At 32.4% G+C, this 10,736-nt stretch overlaps 1 non-coding gene across 1 annotated transcript; it reads right to left on the bottom strand.

Annotated features, from left to right (window-relative positions):
- Window positions 1–5,250: 5,250 nt before the first annotated feature.
- Window positions 5,251–5,361, bottom strand: LOC140870022 (small nucleolar RNA R71). The gene has a single exon (XR_012147007.1). It is a non-coding gene; the product is annotated as a small nucleolar RNA R71 (small nucleolar RNA).
- Between the last annotated feature and the right edge of the window lie 5,375 nt (window positions 5,362–10,736).

Below are 10,736 nucleotides of genomic sequence, written 5' to 3' on the forward strand. Positions count from 1 at the left end.
TATACACTTCTCTTGGGAGTGTCTACCTCCACACTTGTTGCAAAACATAGATGAAAATCCAGAACTCTGTCCTGAACCGAACTGTTTGGAGCCACTTGAGCTAGAAGAATTGTTCCTTGGCTTCTTAAAATTGTTTCCCTTTTGCTTTGAAATTATCTTTTCTGTTACCGCTACTGCTTCTTCCTTCATACCTCGGTGGTTGGTTCTGAAACTGAGACGGTTGGTTCTGAGTCTGTCTCGGCTGCTGAGGCTCATGCTGAGCTCCTCTCTGTCTCATCAAACCAGCTTTGGCTCCCTTTTCATAATTCATAGCATCCGCAAAATTATCAGGCCTAGTAGTGTTCACCAACATGAAGATATCGGGGTTCAAGCCATTAATGAACTGGTCAGATTTTGCTTCCTTGTTGTCGGCAAAGTGCGGTGCAAACTTCAGCAAGCTATCAAACTTGGACACGTACTCCTCAATATTCATTTCCCTTGCATCAGAGTGGCAGACTCCGCAACTTTGTCCTTTCTATAAGACACTAGAAAGAAACGCTTATAGAACTCAGTCTTGAACAAAATCCAAGTGACAACTGTACCTCGATTCTCAAGGGCCTTTTTCATCGAAATCCACCAGCTCTTTGCAACACCTACAGCTGATGAATCACTAACCTGATTCGGCGATCATTTGAATAGTCGAGAGAATCAAATAACTGATCTATGCCCTCCAGCCAACTGTCACAGTCAATAGCATTATCATAACCTTTCAAAGTTGTTGGTTTGAACGACTGAAACTGTTGGAGAACGGCGATCAGATCAATCAGAATTGATACCCGGTGCAGCGGAAGTTTAAAAATTTTATATGGAACGATTCCATAATGGGTATCAAAACTTTACGATTAAATTGTGTGTGTAAAAATTAAATAACAATTATAAATTTTTACCTCCAATCTCGAATCGAGATTATGGACACCAACAGATTACTCTGCTCTTGTTGTATATCCCAGGAACTGATGGACGAACTGTTCTTCAATCAGATCCACGAACAGAGATTTAATCCCTCTGATAGATTGCACTAGAAAATCTATCAGAAGTTTCTACGAAGAGAATTAACGCATTTGATCCGTTAAACCAGACTGCAAATTCAAAATTCACAGGCTGGATTTTCCCGACAGAGAGAGGGAGGGGGTGGCCACTTTAGAGAGAAAAACAACTAGGTTTTCGAAAATTGTGACCTCTATTGTGTAATTTCTGTACTGCAATAACTTATTTATAATGTGGGCTGCTAACAGCTTAGGGCTCATTAGTCATAAGTTCAAGCCTGACAAGCAAAGCCCGCATGTTCAGAAATTAATATAAAATTCATCGTGACTCAGATTGATAAACCAATTTCACCAATGTGCACAGAAACCATTTCTGCATCTTTTAAATTCAAGATAAATTTTTCTGAATCCGAATTCAGTGATTTCCAAAATGCCCATCTCTATGTCATTTTAGGAAATCTTACTCCTCTACTCTTAAATAAGAAGTCCCACTTCTTTGTTTATTAAATTTAACTCTTTAAATTTAACTATCTCAACGGGGATTAAAAATCCATTACTCTGTGTGACCCTCAATGGTTCAGGGATAGAATCAACAACCATTGGTAAATCGAGAGTCGTTCGAGATTCGATAACTATGCAATACATCTTGAAGATCAAATAGTGACATCGCATGTGCTACTAAGAAACCATTTCTTAAAACACATCATGTACTCTGGCCAGAGATTCGTCACACTAATATCTCCTCAGATTGCATAGGATATCCACACTCGCAAGTATGTGGTGAATCCTTGACAACAAAGCATCGACTCCTATATGTGTTGTAACTGTACCCAATCCCGACACCTGATGACCCCAATAGAGTCGGTAAACGAGTCAAAGCACAGTACTAGCATATAGAGTCTCAATGATGTTTCAAGTAGTAAGGACTAATGGTGTACAACCAAAACCGCGGACTTTATCCACTCGATAAGTGATAACCACTTGGAAAGTTCGGATAGGGTAGTTCGATCATTCATCGTATGAATATCCATTTGCATACTTTGAACATCTCTATGTTCCATACCAATGAAACGTGGTACTCGGCATCGCAAATGCTAGTCTCAATCTCGAGCGATCCTTATCCTTATTAACGAACGGCTCAATCGACTAGGAACCATTTAGAATATACAGTGACTATAAGATGTGTTTCATGATAGACATCCCCATGTACTACCACATCTTACATACACTATAGTATATTCAAGGTCTTTATCAAAACAACAATAGTATATCACAATATAACAATATGAAGAAAGATGAAGTCATTGCCATTAATAAAAGTGTAAATTATATTAAACAAAAGATTGTTTATACAAAGAGTCATCAAAGCCCTTAGCCACAAGTTGGCTCACCGGGCACCTACTCTTTCAATCTCCCACCTGCCCTAAAGCCAACTAGTCATACTACGTAGACCCATTGCTTCGCGATGTTTGTCAAATAATGGTCCTGGCAAGGTCTTAGTAAGTGGATCAGCGATATTGTCTGCAGAGGCCACTCTTTCGACAGTGATGTCTCCTCTTTCCATGATCTCCCGGATGATGTGGTATTTCCTCAGTACGTGTTTGGATCTTTGATGAGACCTTGGTTCCTTTGCCTGAGCAACGGCACCCGTGTTGTCACAGTACACCGGGACTGGACCAACAACTTCAGGAATGACGCCCAACTCTTGGACGAAATTCCTCATCCAAACGGCCTCTTTAGCAGCAGCTGATGCTGCAATGTATTCTGCCTCAGTGGTGGAATCTGCTGTGGTGTACTGCTTGGAACTCTTCCAAGAGACAGCACCGCTATTGAGCATGAACACAAATCCAGAGGTTGACTTCGAGTCATTGATGAAACTTAAAATTTGTAATTATTTATATGTTAAAAAGTGTGTTTTAAAATTTAAGTTTAATTAAAATTATGAAGTTGTATTATTTTAGTGTTATGTGTTTATATTTAAATGTTTTACTAAAATGTTGTATTTTACGGTTTGCGCAGGTTTGGTAAAAATAAAATTACTCAAGCTACAGTGGTCATAATGGAGTAATCTCAAAACCTGTAGAATCACAAAAGAGGCATCTTCAACTTTGTAGAAGACAAGAAATTCCAAAAACTTCATTAAGATGATCAAAATAATAAAACATCAAAATGGAGATAGATTTACTTTTACTATGACCAGCTTGGAGTAAAAATATCATAAGTATTTCATATTTTATCCAAAAGGGGTGAATGAGTTGTCCAAACACATCTACACAAAATATCCTACGTGTTCTATGTTGAAAAGAAAGGCTGAATCGGTGGTCTAAGGCATCAAACATGCCAATTAAAGTTGGGTCATGGTATTGACATTCAAGGAGACAAGCACCCACCAACTTTACTATTTCACATTTAATAAGCCTTGGACTCTTCCTCTCATTTGGCCTATAAATAGATGTGTTGTATAAGCTTTGTAGTGGGCAAGAGTGTAGAGAATTCTTCATTTGTAAAATAAATATTGTGTGTGAGAATAAAAGTTTGAGTGTGCAAGTTTCTCAAGTTCAAGTATGAAATTTCTTTTATCTTTATTCTTGAGTTTCATGTTCATGGAAAGCTAAATCTTTTTATGTCAAGGTGAAAAGGTTTCATTGTTGGTCAAGTAAGATTGTCTATATTTTGTATATTCTTTTCTTTTCTATTTTTATTTTTACTAATTGATCTTTATTTGTAGGTATAATTTTGGATGATTTGTTGTTATCTATTTACATCAAATGCTTGGTACCTTGAATGTGGTTACCTTGATTTGTTGTCAAATATGATACAATAATTACTACAATAATTATATACTATAAATATATGTATCTATTTATAATAAAGTCATATATATTATTTAGACGATAGCGTGACACTGTCGGTTGTTCTAAATAATATATTGTGATTTGAACTAACATTTAATTTATCGCATCTAACTTTTACTTTATCGCAACTAACATTTACTTTTCCGCAACTAACATTTACTTTCTCGCATCTAACTTTTACTTTTCCGCAACTAACATTTACTTTATCGCATCTAACATAAAGTCATATATTTTATTTAGACGATAGCGTGGCTCTGCCGGTTGTTCTAAATAAAATATTGTGATTTGATCTAACATTTACTTTTATGTCAATTTATATTTATGCATTTATATATATATTATGGGTACCATGTATTAAATATCGGTGGATATTAATATAGTGGGAACTATATTATATGATATACTTGTTTAAATATTTAATTGTTCTTTTTATGTTTATATTTATTCATCTATATATATATTATGGGTACCATGTATTAAATATCGGTTAATCTGATATTAATATAGTGGGAACTATATTATATGATATACTTGTTTAAATATTTCATTGTTCTTTTATGTTTATTTTTATTTTAGTTTCTTTTATTTATTTTTATTTAGCAATCTTAATTAAACCAACAATGAACCTTTGAAACCTTGACAATTTTATAATTTGTGTATTTGAAGTTTTATAATAATATTTTCATCTATAATATATTATTGCTAAAATTAAACTTACAACATCCTCTCCGTGGATCGATCTCGTACTCACGAGTATATTACTTGCAGACAACCTACACTTGGGTGAATTACAATTTAAGTTGTAGCAAGTTTTTGGCGCCGTTGCCGGGGAGGTATAAATTAAGTTTAATTTTGTTATTATGTAAATAGTATGTTGTTTTTAATTGTATGATTGTTTGGAGTCGTAAACAAAGTGGTAGACTTGTTCGAGTAACTGAAAATATTTTAAACATGGACGATAATTCTAATAATCAAGATGATAATAATAATAATAATCATCATCAAGATTATGAACAACCAAGAACACTTAGGCACCATATGAATCCAATAAGAACTAGTACACCATCTTGTTTAGTTTTTCCTTCTGATGCATCTAATTTCAATTTTAAGCCACAAGTCATTCAACTTTTACCAAATTTTCATGGCTTAGATTCTGAAAATCCATATTTGCATTTAAGAGAATTTGAGGAGGTTTGCAACACTTATAATGATCAAAATTGTAGCATGGATACTGTTCGATTAAAGCTTTTCCCTTTTTCCTTAAAAGATAAAGCTAAAACATGGTTGCAAAATTTGAGATCAAGTTCAATAAGATCATGGGAAGAAATGCAACAACAATTTCTAAAAAAGTTTTTTCCTTCCCATAGAACAAACTCTTTTAAAAGACAAATTACAACTTTTTCTCAAAAACAAGGGGAAACATTTTATCAATGTTGGGATAGATATAAAGAGTTACTTAATACATGCCCACATCATGGTTTTGAAATATGGAGAATAGTTTCTCACTTTTATGAAGGTTTAATACCTAAAGATAGGCAAATGATAGAATTCATGTGTAATGGAACTTTTGAAGATAAAAACCCAAATGAAGCTATGGAATATTTGGAGTCATTAGCAGAAAATGCTCAAAATTGGGATAATATAGGCTCAATTGAACCACCAAGTAAAACCAATAATTCAACAAATGGGGGTGGTATTTATCATCTTAAAGATGATGTAGATGTTCAAGCTAAACTTGCATCTTTAGCAAGAAAAATCGAGTCATTAGAAATGAAAAAGAGTGATCAATTAAAAAGTGTTCAAGAAATTGTTTGTCATATATGTGACACACATGATCATCTTACAAAAAATTGTCCTACTTTGCCTTCATTTAAAGAATGTCTCCATGAACAAGCCAATTATGTTAACAATTTTAAAAAACCAACATTAGATCCTTTTTCACAAACATACAATCCTGGTTGGAGAAATCATCCCAATTTTAGTTGGAGGAACGATAATAATGCACAACCTTCACAACAACCTTTTCAAAATAACCAAAATCATCAAGGTTATGCTCCTTATATCCCACCTCCAAGAAAAAATTTTGAAGATGAAATTCATGCATACATTCAAAAGCAAGAGTCTATCAATATTCAAAACATTCAATCTATGAATGATTTGAAAGAAACTCTTGCAAAATTTGCATCTGCACTTAATATTCATGAAAAAGGAAAATTTCCATCTCAACCACAACCTAATCCTAAAAATCAAAATCAAGAAAAATTTGATCAAGTAAAATCTGTTATTACTCTTAGAAGTGGTAAAATAGTTAATGATCCATATAGTGATGAAAACAAATATCAGTCAAACTCAAAGAGTAAGGATGAAAATCTTGATACTTTCGAGAAAGATGATACTTTGAGTCCTAAGATTAAGAAAGTTGATGATAAATTATCTGAAATAATATGTGAGTCAAATAAGCATGTTCCTTTCCCTCATGCATTAGTTAATAATAAAAAACAAAAAAATGATTCTGATATTTATGAAGTTTTTAAACAAGTAAAAATAAATATTCCATTATTAGATGCTATTAAACAAGTGCCTTCTTATGCAAAGTTTTTAAAAGATTTATGTACTGTAAAAAGACAATTGCATGTAAAGAAGAAAGCATTCTTAACGGAGCAAGTAAGTTCTATTATTCAAAATAATTCTACTTTGAAATATAAAGATCCCGGTTGTCCAACAATTTCATGTATTATTGGAAAAAATAAAATTAAAAAAGCTTTGTTAGATTTGGGAGCAAGTGTGAATTTAATTCCTTATTCAGTTTATGAAAAGCTTAAGTTGGGAGATTTAAAACCTACATCTGTTACTCTTTTACTAGCCGATAGGTCAATCAAAATACCTAGAGGTATCGTAGAAGATGTGTTAGTTCAAGTCGATAAATTCATATATCCTGTGGATTTTATTGTCTTGGATACACAACCAATAGAAGTACATAACGAAATTCCAGTAATATTGGGACGTCCATTTCTAGCAACTTCAAATGCTTTAATTAATTGTCGAGAAATTGTCTTTTGGAAATATGACTTTAGAACTTAATGTGTTCAATTTATGTAAACAACCAAGTATTAATGAAGATGAAGATGATAATGCAATAGAAACAATTGTGGAAGAAAATATACACCAAGAAAACTTAAATCAACAATCTGAAGTTTGTTTAGTGGAAAGTTTTGATTCAAAAAATGTTTTTAAATCAAAGTTATTTGAAGAAATTAATGAACTTGAAGAAGTAAAAGAAAATGATCATCCAAAACTTGAATTAAAACCCTTGCCAATAGAACTAAAATATGCTTTTCTTGGTGAAAATCAAACATATCCTATTGTAATATCTTCTACCCTCTTACCAAAACAAGAAGAAGATGTAATAACACTACTTAAAAAACACAAAAATGCAATTGGATGGACTTTGCAAGATATAAAAGGTATAAATCCTTTAATCTGCACACATAGAATTCACTTGGAAGAAAATGCTAAAACATATCAACAACCACAAAGAAGATTAAATCCACACATGAAAGAAGTTGTTAAAAATGAAGTTTTAAAACTATTAGATGCCGGAATTATTTATCCAATCTCGGATAGTAAATGGGTAAGTCCAACACAAGTAGTACCAAAAAAATCAGGCATCACTGTTATAAAAAATGAAAAGGGAGAATTATTACAAGCTAGGATTCCATCTAGTTGGCGTATGTGCATTGATTATAGAAAATTAAATGATGCAACTAGAAAAGATCACTTTCCGTTACCATTTTTAGATCAAATTTTAGAGAAAGTGGCAGGTAATCCTTATTATTGTTTTCTTGATGGGTATTCGGGGTATTATCAAATACCAATATCATTAGAAGATCAAGAAAAAACTACTTTCACTTGTCCGTTCGGAACTTTTGCTTTTAAAAGAATGCCATTTGGTTTATGTAATGCCCCGGCTACTTTTCAAAGATGCATGCTAAGTATTTTTAGTGACATGATTGAAGAATTTGTGGAAGTTTTTATGGATGATATAACTGTTTTTGGAAACTCATTTGAAAACTGTCTTAAAAATTTGGAAGAAGTTTTAAAAAGATGTGAAGAAAAAAATCTTGTTTTAAATTGGGAAAAATGTCACTACATGGTTAAATCCGGAATTGTGTTAGGGCATGTCATATCTGAAAAAGGAATTGAAGTTGATAAAGCTAAGGTTGATGCTATTGCTAATCTACCATCACCAAACACGATCAAAGAAATTCGATCATTTTTGGGTCATGCGGGATTTTATAGAAGATTTATAAAAAATTTTAGCATAATATCGAAACCAATTTCAAATCTTTTAACAAAAGATGCACAATTTGAATGGACTCAAGAATGTGAAACTGCTTTTAAAAAAATAATTAATCTTTTAACTACATCACCTATTTTACAACCTCCTGATTGGTCTTTACCATTTGAATTAATGTGTGATGCAAGTGATTATGCTGTAGGAGCCGTGTTAGGACAAAGAAAAGAAGGTAAACCTTATGTGATCTATTATGCAAGTAGAACCTTAAATAGTGCTCAAATCAATTATTCAACAACTGAAAAAGAATTACTTTCAGTAGTGTTTGCATTAGATAAATTTCGATCCTATTTAATTGGTTCTACTACTATTGTTTACACTGATCATTCTGCCATAAAATATTTATCAAATAAACAAGATGCTAAGCCGAGATTAATAAGATGGATTTTGTTGTTACAAGAATTTGATCTTGTAATAAAAGATAAAAAAGGAAAAGAAAATGTAGTAGCCGATCATTTATCAAGAATAATTTCTAAATCATCTCAAAATGAAATACCAATAAATGAAAATTTTCCGGATGATCAACTATTTTATGCTACTACTATGCCTTGGTTTGCTAATATTGTAAATTTTCTTGTGACAAATAAAATGCCTTCTCATTGGAGTTCACAAGATAAAAATAAATTCTTGAAAGAGGTCAAAAAATTTTATTGGGATGATCCTTATTTGTTTAAGTATTGTCCTGATCAAATTTTTCGACGATGCATACCCGACAATGAGGTAAGTAGTGTCATTAAATTTTGTCATTCTGAGGCATGTGGAGGTCATTTTTCGTCAAAGAAAACAGCTGCAAAAATCTTTCAATGTGGATTTTATTGGCCTTCTTTATTCAAAGATACACATTCATTTTGCAAATCTTGTGAAAATTGTCAGAAAATGGGTTCAATTTCAAAACGAAACATGATGCCTTTAAATCCAATCATGATTATTGAAATATTTGACAGTTGGGGAATAGATTTTATGGGTCCATTTCCATTATCTTTTGGATTCACTTATATTTTAGTAGCTGTCGATTATGTTTCAAAATGGATTGAAGCAATTGCATGTAGAACTAATGATCATAAAGTTGTGATAAAATTTTTGAAAGAAAATATTTTTAGTCGATTTGGAATACCTAGAGCTATAATAAGTGATGGGGGAAGTCATTTTATAAATAAATCATTTTCTTCGTTGTTAAGAAAATATGGTATTACACATAAAGTCTCTACTCCATATCACCCTCAAACGAATGGTCAGGTTGAACTTGCAAATAAAGAAATAAAACAAATTTTGGAAAAAACAGTCAATCCAAATCGAAAAGATTGGTCTTTAAGATTAAGTGATGCATTATGGGCATATAGAACTGCATTTAAAACATCAATGGGGATGTCACCATACAGATTAGTTTTTGGAAAGCATTGTCATTTACCTGTTGAAATTGAACATAAAGCTTATTGGGCAATTAAAGCGTTTAATACTAATTTAGATGATGCATCTAAATCAAGAAAATTGCAATTAAATGAACTAGAAGAATTAAGAAATGATGCATATGAAAATGCAAAGATTTATAAAGATAAAACAAAAGCATTTCATGATAAAAATATTATGAGAAAATCTTTTGAAATCGGACAAAAAGTTTTACTTTATAATTCTCGCTTGCATTTGTTTCCAGGAAAACTTAGATCGCGATGGTCTGGACCATTTATTGTTAAATTTGTCTATCCTAATGGTGCTGTTGATGTTGAAAATCCTAAAAATAATAATGTATTTAAAGTTAATGGGCAAAGACTTAAACCGTTTATAGAAAATGAAGTTCTTAATGAAGAGTTTATGCCTTTATATGATCCAACTTAATTGTTACTTATATTTTTATTTTATTTTTGCAGAAATTAGGACACTTCCCGGTTAAGTGGCGGATAACGGTACTCCGTGGCTCTTACAGTCGGTTAAATTGGTTTCCCACAATAACTGATCAAAAAAAAAAATATATTTCTTTATTTTCAAAATGGAAGAAGCTATCAAAGAACATGGAAAATATATTTGTTCTTCTGTTTCTAAAAAAGTTCGAAGAATGATTTATGAATGCAGACGTGAAAGATTGAGAATTCTTATGCAAAAAGGAATTCCGGAGGATATTCGTCTTATAATTGAAGCCAAGGTTCGAATAGGTGGCGAAGTTCCAAAATTCTTATATGTTCGAAATATGTCCGGACTAGGAAAAAGCACCTATGCGAAGAAAAGGAGGGCAAAAGGGTTAGATGTTTGTCATAAATGTGCCAGATGGACTTGTAACAAACGATGCAGATCTTTGGGATGTGTTTCCACAAATAGAGAAGATAAAATTGATTTCATTAAGAATGGGCTGAGTAAAGAGTCATTGGATGATATCTCATTGACTCTTGAGACGCATTCTAGTGGATATGTACAAGGTCAACTTCTCCGTTTATGGAAACTATTCCAAGCGCAGCGTCATGGTAATGGTCTTGGGAATCTGACTAAAAAAGACCCTATTTGCCAATTTAT

The sequence above is a fragment of the Henckelia pumila genome, chromosome 4, assembly GCF_033568475.1.
Source record: "Henckelia pumila isolate YLH828 chromosome 4, ASM3356847v2, whole genome shotgun sequence".
In the NCBI taxonomy this organism is placed as follows: Eukaryota; Viridiplantae; Streptophyta; class Magnoliopsida; order Lamiales; family Gesneriaceae; genus Henckelia; species Henckelia pumila.